The sequence below is a fragment of the Procambarus clarkii genome, chromosome 93 (assembly GCF_040958095.1).
Source record: "Procambarus clarkii isolate CNS0578487 chromosome 93, FALCON_Pclarkii_2.0, whole genome shotgun sequence".
Taxonomy (NCBI): domain Eukaryota; kingdom Metazoa; phylum Arthropoda; class Malacostraca; order Decapoda; family Cambaridae; genus Procambarus; species Procambarus clarkii.
In genome coordinates, this window is record NC_091242.1 from 13,636,856 (window position 1) to 13,651,227 (window position 14,372).

At 53.2% G+C, this 14,372-nt stretch overlaps 1 protein-coding gene across 3 annotated transcripts in view; it reads right to left on the reverse strand.

Annotated features, from left to right (window-relative positions):
* RapGAP1 (Rap GTPase activating protein 1) overlaps positions 1-14,372 on the reverse strand; it is a 171,634-nt gene that overhangs the window by 152,925 nt on the left and 4,337 nt on the right. The window lies entirely within an intron of this gene.

The window sequence follows — 14,372 nt, forward strand, 5'->3', positions numbered from 1 at the left end:
CAGGAGAGCGCCACCTGTAGACTAACCAGCAAACTTGCGCGCTCATAAAAATTACCAATACTTTCATTACATCAAATCTTATTCCGTGGAATGCTGGCCAAAACTTTTTATTGTAATTTATATTTTGGAAAACATTGCCATATTATACCAAATCTTGGAGCACTGACACTTAAGAATGTTTCGATTTCGCTTCTCGGTCAATTACATGGCTTAGTAATCTTTCAAGTGCCTCCCACAGGCTATGGGGCGCTTAATGGGCACTTACAATGATGACTATGGCTCTACCACTCACATTCACAATCCCACTTAGAGCAGTTTAAGCCATTCATTTCTCCACCAATAGACATACACAAGTATAACACCTTACAACTTACCACCTACACACTCTTCAACTACAGGACCCAATCCCACCCACGTATGGGAGGGCGACCTACCTCCCACCCACGTATGGGAGGGCGACCTACCTCCCACCCACGTATGGGAGGGCGACCTACCTCTCACCAACACATGGGAGGGCGACCTACCTCCCACCAACACATGGGAGGGCGACCTACCTCCCACCAACACATGGGAGGGCGACCTACCTCCCACCAACACATGGGAGGGCGACCTACCTCCCACCAACACATGGGAGGTCGACCTACCTCCCACCAACACATGGGAGGGCGACCTACCTCCCACCCACGTATGGGAGGGCGACCTACCTCCCACCAACACATGGGAGGGCGACCTACCTCCCACCAACACATGGGAGGGCGACCTACCTCCCACCAACACATGGGAGGGCGACCTACCTCCCACCAACACATGGGAGGGCGACCTACCTCCCACCCACGTATGGGAGGGCGACCTACCTCCCACCAACACATGGGAGGCCGACCTACCTCCCACCAACACATGGGAGGGCGACCTACCTCCCACCCACGTATGGGAGGGCGACCTACCTCCCACCAACACATGGGAGGGCGACCTACCTCCCACCCACGTATGGGAGGTCGACCTACCTCCCACCAACACATGGGAGGGCGACCTACCTCCCACCCACGTATGGGAGGGCGACCTACCTCCCACCAACACATGGGAGGGCGACCTACCTCCCACCAACACATGGGAGGGCGACCTACCTCCCACCAACACATGGGAGGGCGACCTACCTCCCACCCACGTATGGGAGGGCGACCTACCTCCCACCAACACATGGGAGGGCGACCTACCTCCCACCAACACATGGGAGGGCGACCTACCTCCCACCCACGTATGGGAGGGCGACCTACCTCCCACCAACACATGGGAGGGCGACCTACCTCCCACCCACGTATGGGAGGGCGACCTACCTCCCACCCACGTATGGGAGGGCGACCTACCTCCCACCAACACATGGGAGGGCGACCTACCTCCCACCAACACATGGGAGGGCGACCTACCTCCCACCAACACATGGGAGGGCGACCTACCTCCCACCCACGTATGGGAGGTCGACCTACCTCCCACCAACACATGGGAGGGCGACCTACCTCCCACCCACGTATGGGAGGGCGACCTACCTCCCACCAACACATGGGAGGGCGACCTACCTCCCACCAACACATGGGAGGGCGACCTACCTCCCACCCACGTATGGGAGGTCGACCTACCTCCCACCAACACATGGGAGGGCGACCTACCTCCCACCCACGTATGGGAGGGCGACCTACCTCCCACCAACACATGGGAGGGCGACCTACCTCCCACCAACACATGGGAGGTCGACCTACCTCCCACCAACACATGGGAGGGCGACCTACCTCCCACCAACACATGGGAGGGCGACCTACCTCCCACCAACACATGGGAGGTCGACCTACCTCCCACCAACACATGGGAGGGCGACCTACCTCCCACCCACGTATGGGAGGGCGACCTACCTCCCACCCACGTATGGGAGGGCGACCTACCTCCCACCAACACATGGGAGGGCGACCTACCTCCCACCAACACATGGGAGGTCGACCTACCTCCCACCAACACATGGGAGGTCGACCTACCTCCCACCAACACATGGGAGGGCGACCTACCTCCCACCCACGTATGGGAGGTCGACCTACCTCCCACCAACACATGGGAGGGCGACCTACCTCCCACCCACGTATGGGAGGGCGACCTACCTCCCACCAACACATGGGAGGGCGACCTACCTCCCACCAACACATGGGAGGTCGACCTACCTCCCACCCACGTATGGGAGGTCGGACCCTAGCTGGGGACATGCCTAGCCACTTGGAAAGTAATTCAATAGACGATGCTGCATGCTGGCCAACCTGGTTTGTGTGGTAGAGCTGTTAGTGTTGTTGGTGCTGGTGTTGTTGTTGTTGGTGCTGGTGGTGCTGGTGTTGTTGTTGTTGGTGCTGGTGGTGCTGGTGTTGTTGCTGGTGTTGTTGGTGTTGTTGTTGTTGGAGCTGGTGTTGTTGTTGGTGCTGGTGTTGTTGTTGTTGGAGCTGGTGTTGTTGTTGTTGGAGCTGGTGTTGTTGTTGGTGCTGGTGTTGTTGTTGTTGTTGGTGCTGGTGTTGTTGTTGTTGGAGCTGGTGTTGTTGTTGTTGGAGCTGGTGTTGTTGTTGTTGGTGCTGGTGTTGTTGTTGGTGCTGGTGTTGTTGTTGGAGCTGTTGTTGTTGTTGGAGCTGGTGTTGTTGTTGTTGGAGCTGGTGTTGTTGTTGTTGGTGCTGGTGTTGTTGTTGTTGGTGCTGGTGTTGTTGGTGCTGGTGTTGTTGTTGTTGGTGCTGGTGTTGTTGTTGGAGCTGGTGTTGTTGTTGTTGGAGCTGGTGTTGTTGTTGGTGCTGGTGGTGCTGGTGTTGTTGTTGTTGGAGCTGGTGTTGTTGTTGGTGCTGGTGGTGCTGGTGTTGTTGTTGTTGGTGCTGGTGTTATTGTTGTTGGAGCTGGTGTTGTTGTTGGTGCTGGTGTTGTTGTTGTTGGAGCTGGTGTTGTTGTTGTTGGAGCTGGTGTTGTTGTTGTTGGTGCTGGTGTTGTTGTTGGTGCTGGTGGTGCTGGTGTTGTTGGTGCTGGTGTTGTTGTTGTTGGTGCTGGTGTTGTTGTTGTTGGAGCTGGTGTTGTTGTTGTTGGTGCTGGTGTTGTTGTTGTTGGAGCTGGTGTTGTTGTTGTTGGTGCTGGTGTTGTTGTTGTTGGAGCTGGTGTTGTTGTTGTTGGTGCTGGTGTTGTTGTTGTTGGAGCTGGTGTTGTTGTTGTTGGTGCTGGTGTTGTTGTTGTTGGTGCTGGTGTTGTTGTTGGTGCTGGTGTTGTTGTTGGAGCTGGTGTTGTTGTTGTTGGAGCTGGTGTTGTTGTTGTTGGAGCTGGTGTTGTTGTTGGTGCTGGTGGTGCTGGTGTTGTTGTTGTTGGAGCTGGTGTTGTTGTTGGTGCTGGTGGTGCTGGTGTTGTTGGTGTTGGTGCTGGTGGTGCTGGTGTTGTTGTTGTTGGTGCTGGTGTTGTTGTTGTTGGAGCTGCTGTTGTTGTTGGTGCTGGTGGTGCTGGTGTTGTTGGTGTTGGTGCTGGTGGTGCTGGTGTTGTTGTTGTTGGAGCTGGTGTTGTTGTTGGTGCTGGTGTTGTTGTTGGAGCTGGTGTTGTTGTTGGTGCTGGTGTTGTTGTTGTTGGAGCTGGTGTTGTTGTTGGTGCTGGTGTTGTTGTTGGAGCTGGTGTTGTTGTTGGTGCTGGTGTTGTTGTTGGTGCTGGTGTTGTTGTTGTTGGAGCTGGTGTTGTTGTTGGTGCTGGTGTTGTTGTTGGTGCTGGTGTTGTTGTTGTTGGAGCTGGTGTTGTTGTTGGTGCTGGTGTTGTTGTTGTTGGAGCTGGTGTTGTTGTTGGTGCTGGTGTTGTTGTTGGTGCTGGTGTTGTTGTTGTTGGAGCTGGTGTTGTTGTTGGTGCTGGTGTTGTTGTTGTTGGAGCTGGTGTTGTTGTTGGTGCTGGTGTTGTTGTTGGTGCTGGTGTTGTTGTTGTTGGAGCTGGTGTTGTTGTTGGTGCTGGTGTTGTTGTTGGAGCTGGTGTTGTTGTTGGTGCTGGTGTTGTTGTTGGTGTTGGTGTTGTTGTTGGTGATACCTGGTTGATTCCTGGTTGATGGGGTTCTGGGAGTTCTTCTACTCCCCAAGCCCGGCCCGAGGCCAGGCTCGACTTGTGAGAGTTTGGTCCACCAGGCTGTTGCTTGGAGCGGCCCGCAGGGCCACGTACCCACCACAGCCCGGCTGATCCGGAACTTCTCTTAGAAAACCGTCCAGTTTTCTCTTGAAGATGTCCACGGTTGTTCCGGCAATATTTCTTATGCTCGCTGGGAGGACGTTGAACAACCGCGGACCCCTGATGTTTATACAGTGCTCTCTGATTGTGCCTATGGCACCTCTGCTCTTCACAGGTTCAATCTTGCATTTTCTTCCATATCGTTCACTCCAGTACGTTGTTATTTTACTGTGTAGATTTGAGACCTGACCCTCCAGTATTTTCCAGGTGTATATTATTTGGTATCTCTCTCGTCTCCTTTCTAGAGAGTACATTTGGAGAGCTTTGAGACGATCCCAATAATTTAGGTGTTTTATCTCGTCTATGCGTGCCGTATATGTTCTCTGTATTCCCTCTATTTCAGCAATCTCTCCTGCTCTGAAGGGGGAAGTGAGTACTGAGCAGTACTCGAGACGGGACAGCACAAGTGACTTGAAGAGTACAACCATTGTGATGGGATCCCTGGATTTGAAAGTTCTCGTAATCCATCCGATCATTTTTCTGGCTGACGCGATATTTGCTTGGTTATGCTCCCTAAACGTTAGATCGTCGGACATCATTATTCCCAAATCCTTGACATGCTGTTTTCCTACTATGGGAAGATTCGATTGTGTTTTGTACCCTGTATTATGTTTCAGATCCTCATTTTTGCCGTACCTGAGTACCTGAAATTTATCACTGTTAAACATCATGTTATTTTCTGCTGCCCAATCAAAAACTTTGTTGACATCTGCTTGTAGTTTTTCAATGTCTTCAGCAGAGGTAATTTTCATGCTGATTTTTGTGTCATCTGCAAAGGACGACACGAAGCTGTGGCGTGTATTTTTGTCTATATCAGATATGAGAATAAGGAACAGTAGCGGTGCAAGGACTGTACCTTGAGGTACAGAGCTTTTAACATCGCTTGGACTCGATTTTATCTGATTGACTGTTACTCTTTGTGTTCTGTTCGACAGGAAATTGAGTATCCAGCGTCCTACTTTTCCAGTTATTCCCATTGACCTCATTTTGTGAGCTATCACCCCATGGTCACATTTGTCGAACGCCTTTGCAAAGTCTGTGTATACAACATCTGCATTTTGCTTTTCTTCTAGGGCTTCTGTGATTTTGTCATAGTGGTTGAGTAACTGTGACAGACAGGATCTTCCCGCTCTAAATCCATGTTGTCCTGGATTGTGCAATTCATTGTTTTCCATAAAACTAGAAATTTGATTCCTAATCACTCTTTCAAACACTTTTATTATGTGTGATGTTAGTGCAACTGGCCTATAATTTTTTGCCAAGGCTTTACTCCCCCCTGGTGCTGGTGTTGGTGTTGGTGTTGGTGTTGGTGGTGGTGTTGGTGTTGGTGCTGGTGTTGGTGTTGGTGTTGGTGCTGGTGTTGGTGTTGGTGTTGGTGTTGGTGGTGGTGTTGGTGTTGGTGCTGGTGTTGGTGTTGGTGTTGGTGTTGGTGTTGGTGCTGGTGTTGTTGTTGGTGTTGGTGTTGGTGTTGGTGTTGGTGTTGGTGGTGGTGTTGGTGTTGGTGCTGGTGTTGGTGTTGGTGTTGGTGTTGGTGGTGGTGTTGGTGTTGGTGCTGGTGTTGGTGTTGGTGTTGGTGTTGGTGTTGGTGGTGGTGTTGGTGTTGGTGCTGGTGTTGGTGTTGGTGTTGGTGTTGGTGTTGGTGCTGGTGTTGTTGTTGGTGTTGGTGTTGGTGTTGGTGCTGGTGTTGGTGTTGGTGTTGGTGTTGGTGTTGGTGCTGGTGTTGGTGTTGGTGCTGGTGTTGGTGTTGGTGTTGGTGCTGGTGTTGGTGTTGGTGTTGGTGTTGGTGCTGGTGTTGGTGTTGGTGTTGGTGTTGGTGCTGGTGTTGGTGCTGGTGTTGGTGTTGGTGTTGGTGCTGGTGTTGGTGTTGGTGTTGGTGGTGGTGCTGGTGTTGTTGTTGGTGTTGGTGTTGGTGTTGGTGTTGGTGCTGGTGTTGGTGTTGGTGTTGGTGTTGGTGTTGGTGGTGGTGCTGGTGTTGTTGTTGGTGCTGGTGTTGGTGTTGGTGCTGGTGTTGGTGTTGGTGCTGGTGTTGGTGTTGGTGCTGGTGTTGGTGTTGGTGCTGGTGTTGGTGCTGGTGCTGGTGTTGGTGTTGTTGTTGGTGCTGGTGTTGGTGTTGGTGCTGGTGTTGGTGGTGGTGCTGGTGTTGTTGTTGGTGCTGGTGTTGGTGTTGGTGGTGGTGTTGGTGTTGGTGGTGGTGTTGGTGTTGGTGCTGGTGTTGGTGTTGTTGTTGGTGTTGGTGCTGGTGTTGGTGTTGGTGTTGGTGTTGGTGTTGGTGTTGGTGCTGGTGTTGGTGTTGGTGGTGGTGTTGGTGTTGGTGCTGGTGTTGTTGTTGGTGCTGGTGTTGGTGTTGGTGCTGGTGTTGGTGTTGGTGCTGGTGTTGGTGTTGGTGTTGGTGCTGGTGCTGGTGTTGGTGCTGGTGTTGGTGTTGGTGTTGGTGTTGGTGTTGGTGCTGGTGTTGGTGTTGGTGTTGGTGTTGGTGGTGGTGCTGGTGTTGGTGTTGGTGTTGGTGGTGGTGCTGGTGTTGGTGGTGGTGCTGGTGTTGGTGGTGGTGCTGGTGCTGGTGTTGTTGGTGGTGCTGGTGCTGGTGTTGGTGCTGGTGTTGGTGGTGGTGCTGGTGTTGGTGGTGGTGCAGGTGTTGGTGGTGGTGCTGGTGTTGTTGTTGGTGCTGGTGTTGGTGGTGGTGGTGGTGTTGGTGTTGGTGCTGGTGTTGGTGTTGTTGTTGGTGTTGGTGTTGGTGTTGGTGTTGTTGTTGGTGTTGGTGCTGGTGCTGGTGTTGGTGCTGGTGTTGGTGTTGGTGTTGGTGTTGTTGTTGGTGCTGGTGTTGGTGTTGGTGCTGGTGTTGGTGGTGGTGCTGGTGTTGTTGTTGGTGCTGGTGTTGGTGTTGGTGTTGGTGGTGGTGTTGGTGTTGGTGCTGGTGTTGGTGTTGGTGTTGTTGTTGGTGTTGGTGCTGGTGTTGGTGTTGGTGTTGGTGTTGGTGCTGGTGTTGGTGTTGGTGTTGGTGTTGGTGGTGGTGCTGGTGTTGTTGTTGGTGCTGGTGTTGTTGTTGGTGTTGGTGGTGGTGTTGGTGTTGGTGCTGGTGTTGGTGTTGGTGTTTGTGTTGGTGTTGTTGTTGGTGTTGGTGCTGTTGTTGGTGTTGGTGCTGGTGTTGGTGTTGGTGTTGGTGCTGGTGTTGGTGTTGGTGGTGGTGTTGGTGGTGGTGTTGGTGTTGGTGCTGGTGTTGGTGTTGTTGTTGGTGCTGGTGTTGGTGTTGTTGTTGGTGCTGGTGTTGGTGTTGGTGCTGGTGTTGGTGCTGGTGCTGGTGTTGGTGTTGGTGCTGGTGGTGGTGTTGGTGTTGGTGCTGGTGTTGGTGTTGGTGCTGGTGTTGGTGTTGGTGTTGGTGTTGTTGTTGGTGTTGGTGCTGGTGTTGGTGCTGGTGTTGGTGCTGGTGTTGGTGTTGGTGTTGGTGTTGGTGTTGGTGGTGGTGCTGGTGTTGTTGTTGGTGCTGGTGTTGGTGCTGGTGCTGGTGTTGGTGTTGTTGTTGGTGCTGGTGTTGGTGTTGGTGCTGGTGTTGGTGGTAGTGCTGGTGTTGTTGTTGGTGCTGGTGTTGGTGTTGGTGTTGTTGTTGGTGTTGGTGTTGGTGTTGTTGTTGGTGTTGGTGCTGGTGTTGGTGTTGGTGTTGTTGTTGGTGCTGGTGTTGGTGTTGGTGCTGGTGTTGGTGGTGGTGCTGGTGTTGTTGTTGGTGTTGGTGTTGGTGTTGGTGTTGGTGTTGGTGTTGTTGTTGGTGCTGGTGTTGGTGTTGGTGTTGGTGCTGGTGTTGGTGTTGGTGGTGGTGTTGGTGGTGGTGTTGGTGTTGGTGCTGGTGTTGGTGTTGGTGTTGGTGTTGGTGTTGGTGTTGTTGTTGGTGTTGGTGCTGGTGTTGGTGTTGGTGTTGGTGCTGGTGTTGGTGGTGGTGTTGGTGGTGGTGTTGGTGTTGGTGCTGGTGTTGGTGTTGTTGTTGGTGCTGGTGTTGGTGTTGTTGCTGGTGTTGGTGTTGGTGCTGGTGTTGGTGGTGGTGCTGGTGTTGTTGTTGGTGCTGGTGTTGGTGTTGGTGTTGTTGTTGGTGTTGGTGCTGGTGTTGGTGTTGGTGTTGGTGTTGGTGGTGGTGCTGGTGTTGGTGTTGGTGTTGGTGTTGGTGTTGTTGTTGGTGCTGGTGTTGGTGTTGGTGCTGGTGTTGGTGTTGGTGTTGGTGTTGGTGGTGGTGCTGGTGTTGGTGTTGGTGTTGGTGTTGGTGTTGGTGTTGTTGGTGCTGGTGTTGGTGTTGGTGCTGGTGTTGTTGTTGGTGTTGGTGTTGGTGTTGGTGTTGGTGGTGGTGTTGGTGTTGGTGCTGGTGCTGGTGTTGGTGTTGGTGTTGGTGTTGGTGGTGGTGTTGGTGTTGGTGCTGGTGTTGGTGTTGGTGTTGGTGTTGGTGTTGGTGGTGGTGTTGGTGTTGGTGCTGGTGTTGGTGTTGGTGTTGGTGTTGGTGTTGGTGCTGGTGCTGGTGTTGTTGTTGGTGTTGGTGTTGGTGTTGGTGCTGGTGTTGGTGTTGGTGTTGGTGTTGGTGTTGGTGCTGGTGTTGGTGTTGGTGCTGGTGTTGGTGTTGGTGTTGGTGCTGGTGTTGGTGTTGGTGTTGGTGTTGGTGTTGGTGCTGGTGTTGGTGTTGGTGTTGGTGTTGGTGCTGGTGTTGGTGCTGGTGTTGGTGTTGGTGTTGGTGTTGGTGTTGGTGTTGGTGTTGGTGGTGGTGCTGGTGTTGTTGTTGGTGTTGGTGTTGGTGTTGGTGTTGGTGCTGGTGTTGGTGTTGGTGTTGGTGTTGGTGGTGGTGCTGGTGTTGTTGTTGGTGCTGGTGTTGGTGTTGGTGTTGGTGTTGGTGCTGGTGCTGGTGTTGGTGTTGGTGCTGGTGTTGGTGTTGGTGTTGGTGCTGGTGTTGGTGCTGGTGCTGGTGTTGGTGTTGTTGTTGGTGCTGGTGTTGGTGTTGGTGCTGGTGTTGGTGGTGGTGCTGGTGTTGTTGTTGGTGCTGGTGTTGGTGTTGGTGGTGGTGTTGGTGTTGGTGGTGGTGTTGGTGTTGGTGCTGGTGTTGGTGTTGTTGTTGGTGTTGGTGCTGGTGTTGGTGTTGGTGTTGGTGTTGGTGTTGGTGTTGGTGCTGGTGTTGGTGTTGGTGGTGGTGTTGGTGTTGGTGCTGGTGCTGGTGTTGTTGTTGGTGCTGGTGTTGGTGTTGGTGCTGGTGTTGGTGTTGGTGCTGGTGTTGGTGTTGGTGCTGGTGCTGGTGTTGGTGCTGGTGTTGGTGTTGGTGTTGGTGTTGGTGCTGGTGTTGGTGTTGGTGTTGGTGTTGGTGGTGGTGCTGGTGTTGGTGTTGGTGTTGGTGGTGGTGCTGGTGTTGGTGGTGGTGCTGGTGTTGGTGGTGGTGCTGGTGCTGGTGTTGTTGGTGGTGCTGGTGCTGGTGTTGGTGCTGGTGTTGGTGGTGGTGCTGGTGTTGGTGGTGGTGCAGGTGTTGGTGGTGGTGCTGGTGTTGTTGTTGGTGCTGGTGTTGGTGTTGGTGGTGGTGTTGGTGTTGGTGCTGGTGTTGGTGTTGTTGTTGGTGTTGGTGTTGGTGTTGGTGTTGGTGTTGTTGTTGGTGTTGGTGTTGGTGTTGGTGCTGGTGTTGGTGTTGGTGCTGGTGTTGGTGTTGGTGCTGGTGTTGGTGTTGGTGCTGGTGCTGGTGTTGGTGCTGGTGTTGGTGTTGGTGTTGTTGTTGGTGCTGGTGTTGGTGTTGGTGCTGGTGTTGGTGGTGGTGCTGGTGTTGTTGTTGGTGCTGGTGTTGGTGTTGGTGTTGGTGGTGGTGTTGGTGTTGGTGCTGGTGTTGGTGTTGTTGTTGGTGTTGGTGCTGGTGTTGGTGTTGGTGTTGGTGTTGGTGCTGGTGTTGGTGTTGGTGTTGGTGTTGGTGGTGGTGCTGGTGTTGTTGTTGGTGCTGGTGTTGTTGTTGGTGTTGGTGGTGGTGTTGGTGTTGGTGCTGGTGTTGGTGTTGGTGTTTGTGTTGGTGTTGTTGTTGGTGTTGGTGCTGTTGTTGGTGTTGGTGCTGGTGTTGGTGTTGGTGTTGGTGCTGGTGTTGGTGTTGGTGGTGGTGTTGGTGGTGGTGTTGGTGTTGGTGCTGGTGTTGGTGTTGTTGTTGGTGCTGGTGTTGGTGTTGTTGTTGGTGCTGGTGTTGGTGTTGGTGCTGGTGTTGGTGCTGGTGCTGGTGTTGGTGTTGGTGTTGGTGGTGGTGTTGGTGTTGGTGCTGGTGTTGGTGTTGGTGCTGGTGTTGGTGTTGGTGTTGGTGTTGGTGTTGTTGTTGGTGTTGGTGCTGGTGTTGGTGCTGGTGTTGGTGCTGGTGTTGGTGTTGGTGTTGGTGTTGGTGTTGGTGGTGGTGCTGGTGTTGTTGTTGGTGCTGGTGTTGGTGCTGGTGCTGGTGTTGGTGTTGTTGTTGGTGCTGGTGTTGGTGTTGGTGCTGGTGTTGGTGGTGGTGCTGGTGTTGTTGTTGGTGCTGGTGTTGGTGTTGGTGTTGTTGTTGGTGTTGGTGTTGTTGTTGGTGTTGGTGCTGGTGTTGGTGTTGGTGTTGGTGTTGGTGTTGTTGTTGGTGCTGGTGTTGGTGTTGGTGCTGGTGTTGGTGGTGGTGCTGGTGTTGTTGTTGGTGTTGGTGTTGGTGTTGTTGTTGGTGCTGGTGTTGGTGTTGGTGTTGGTGCTGGTGTTGGTGTTGGTGGTGGTGTTGGTGGTGGTGTTGGTGTTGGTGCTGGTGTTGGTGTTGGTGTTGGTGTTGGTGTTGGTGTTGGTGTTGTTGTTGGTGTTGGTGCTGGTGTTGGTGTTGGTGTTGGTGCTGGTGTTGGTGTTGGTGGTGGTGTTGGTGGTGGTGTTGGTGTTGGTGCTGGTGTTGTTGTTGTTGGTGCTGGTGTTGGTGTTGTTGCTGGTGTTGGTGTTGGTGCTGGTGTTGGTGGTGGTGCTGGTGTTGTTGTTGGTGCTGGTGTTGGTGTTGGTGTTGTTGTTGGTGTTGGTGCTGGTGTTGGTGTTGGTGTTGGTGTTGGTGTTGGTGTTGGTGGTGGTGCTGGTGTTGGTGTTGGTGTTGGTGTTGTTGTTGGTGCTGGTGTTGGTGTTGGTGCTGGTGTTGGTGTTGGTGTTGGTGTTGGTGGTGGTGCTGGTGTTGGTGTTGGTGTTGGTGTTGGTGTTGGTGTTGTTGGTGCTGGTGTTGGTGTTGGTGCTGGTGTTGTTGTTGGTGCTGGTGTTGGTGTTGGTGGTGGTGTTGGTGTTGGTGGTGGTGCTGGTGCTGGTGTTGGTGTTGGTGTTGGTGCTGGTGTTGGTGTTGGTGTTGGTGTTGGTGTTGGTGTTGTTGTTGGTGCTGGTGTTGGTGTTGGTGCTGGTGCTGGTGTTGGTGTTGTTGTTGGTGCTGGTGTTGTTGTTGGTGCTGGTGTTGGTGTTGGTGCTGGTGTTGGTGTTGGTGCTGGTGCTGGTGTTGGTGTTGGTGTTGTTGTTGGTGCTGGTGTTGGTGTTGGTGTTGGTGTTGGTGTTGTTGTTGGTGCTGGTGTTGGTGTTGGTGCTGGTGCTGGTGTTGGTGTTGTTGTTGGTGCTGGTGTTGGTGTTGGTGCTGGTGTTGGTGTTGGTGTTGGTGTTGGTGTTGGTGGTGGTGCTGGTGTTGTTGTTGGTGCTGGTGTTGGTGTTGGTGCTGGTGCTGGTGTTGGTGTTGGTGTTGTTGTTGGTGCTGGTGTTGGTGTTGGTGCTGGTGCTGGTGTTGGTGTTGGTGTTGGTGCTGGTGCTGGTGTTGGTGTTGTTGTTGGTGCTGGTGTTGGTGTTGGTGTTGGTGCTGGTGTTGGTGTTGGTGTTGGTGTTGGTGCTGGTGCTGGTGTTGGTGTTGTTGTTGGTGCTGGTGTTGGTGTTGGTGCTGGTGCTGGTGTTGGTGTTGGTGCTGGTGCTGGTGTTGTTGTTGGTGCTGGTGTTGTTGTTGGTGCTGGTGCTGGTGTTGGTGTTGGTGTTGTTGGTGGTGTTGGTGTTGGTGCTGGTGCTGGTGTTGGTGTTGGTGTTGGTGTTGGTGCTGGTGTTGTTGTTGGTGCTGGTGTTGGTGTTGGTGCTGGTGCTGGTGTTGGTGTTGTTGTTGGTGCTGGTGTTGGTGTTGGTGCTGGTGCTGGTGTTGGTGCTGGTGTTGGTGCTGGTGTTGGTGTTGTTGGTGGTGTTGGTGTTGGTGCTGGTGCTGGTGTTGGTGTTGGTGTTGTTGGTGGTGTTGGTGTTGGTGCTGGTGTTGGTGTTGGTGTTGTTGGTGGTGTTGGTGTTGGTGCTGGTGCTGGTGTTGGTGTTGGTGTTGGTGCTGGTGCTGGTGTTGGTGTTGGTGTTGGTGTTGTTGGTGGTGTTGGTGTTGGTGCTGGTGCTGGTGTTGTTGGTGGTGTTGGTGTTGGTGCTGGTGCTGGTGCTGGTGTTGGTGGTGGTGCTGGTGTTGTTGTTGGTGTTGGTGTTGGTGTTGGTGTTGGTGTTGTTGTTGGTGCTGGTGTTGGTGCTGGTGCTGGTGTTGGTGTTGGTGTTGGTGTTGTTGGTGGTGTTGGTGCTGGTGCTGGTGCTGGTGTTGTTGGTGCTGGTGTTGGTGTTGGTGTTGGTGGTGGTGCTGGTGTTGTTGTTGGTGCTGGTGTTGGTGTTGGTGTTGGTGGTGGTGCTGGTGTTGTTGTTGGTGCTGGTGTTGGTGTTGGTGCTGGTGCTGGTGTTGGTGTTGGTGTTGGTGTTGTTGGTGGTGTTGGTGTTGGTGCTGGTGCTGGTGTTGGTGTTGGTGCTGGTGTTGGTGTTGGTGTTGGTGTTGGTGGTGGTGCTGGTGTTGTTGTTGGTGCTGGTGTTGGTGTTGGTGCTGGTGTTGGTGTTGGTGCTGGTGCTGGTGTTGGTGTTGGTGCTGGTGCTGGTGTTGGTGTTGGTGCTGGTGTTGGTGTTGGTGTTGGTGTTGGTGTTGTTGGTGGTGTTGGTGTTGGTGCTGGTGCTGGTGCTGGTGTTGGTGTTGGTGCTGGTGTTGGTGTTGGTGTTGGTGGTGGTGCTGGTGTTGTTGTTGGTGCTGGTGTTGGTGTTGGTGCTGGTGTTGGTGTTGGTGTTGGTGTTGGTGTTGTTGGTGGTGTTGGTGTTGGTGCTGGTGCTGGTGTTGGTGTTGGTGCTGGTGTTGGTGTTGGTGTTGGTGTTGGTGGTGGTGCTGGTGTTGTTGTTGGTGCTGGTGTTGGTGTTGGTGCTGGTGCTGGTGTTGGTGTTGGTGTTGGTGTTGTTGGTGGTGTTGGTGTTGGTGCTGGTGCTGGTGTTGGTGTTGGTGCTGGTGTTGGTGTTGGTGCTGGTGTTGGTGTTGGTGTTGGTGTTGGTGCTGGTGTTGGTGTTGGTGCTGGTGTTGTTGGTGGTGTTGGTGCTGGTGCTGGTGTTGGTGTTGGTGCTGGTGTTGGTGTTGGTGTTGTTGGTGGTGTTGGTGTTGGTGCTGGTGCTGGTGTTGGTGTTGGTGTTGTTGGTGGTGTTGGTGTTGGTGCTGGTGCTGGTGTTGGTGTTGGTGTTGGTGCTGGTGTTGGTGTTGGTGCTGGTGTTGGTGTTGGTGCTGGTGCTGGTGTTGGTGTTGGTGCTGGTGTTGGTGTTGGTGTTGGTGCTGGTGTTGGTGTTGGTGGTGGTGCTGGTGTTGTTGTTGGTGCTGGTGTTGGTGCTGGTGCTGGTGTTGGTGTTGGTGCTGGTGTTGGTGTTGGTGTTGGTGTTGGTGGTGGTGCTGGTGTTGTTGTTGGTGCTGGTGCTGGTGTTGGTGTTGGTGCTGGTGTTGGTGTTGGTGTTGGTGTTGTTGGTGGTGTTGGTGTTGGTGTTGGTGCTGGTGTTGGTGTTGTTGGTGGTGTTGGTGTTGGTGCTGGTGCTGGTGTTGGTGTTGGTGCTGGTGTTGGTGTTGTTGGTGGTGTTGGTGTTGGTGCTGGTGCTGGTGTTGGTGTTGGTGCTGGTGTTGGTGTTGGTGTTGGTGTTGGTGGTGGTGCTGGTGTTGTTGTTGGTGCTGGTGTTGGTGTTGGTGTTGGTGCTGGTGTTGGTGTTGGTGCTGGTGCTGGTGTTGTTGTTGTTGTTGGTGGTGGTGGTGCTGTTGGTGGTGGTGCTGGTGTTGTTGTTGTTGGAGCTGGTGGTGTTGTTGGTGTTGGTGTTGGTGCTGGTGGTGC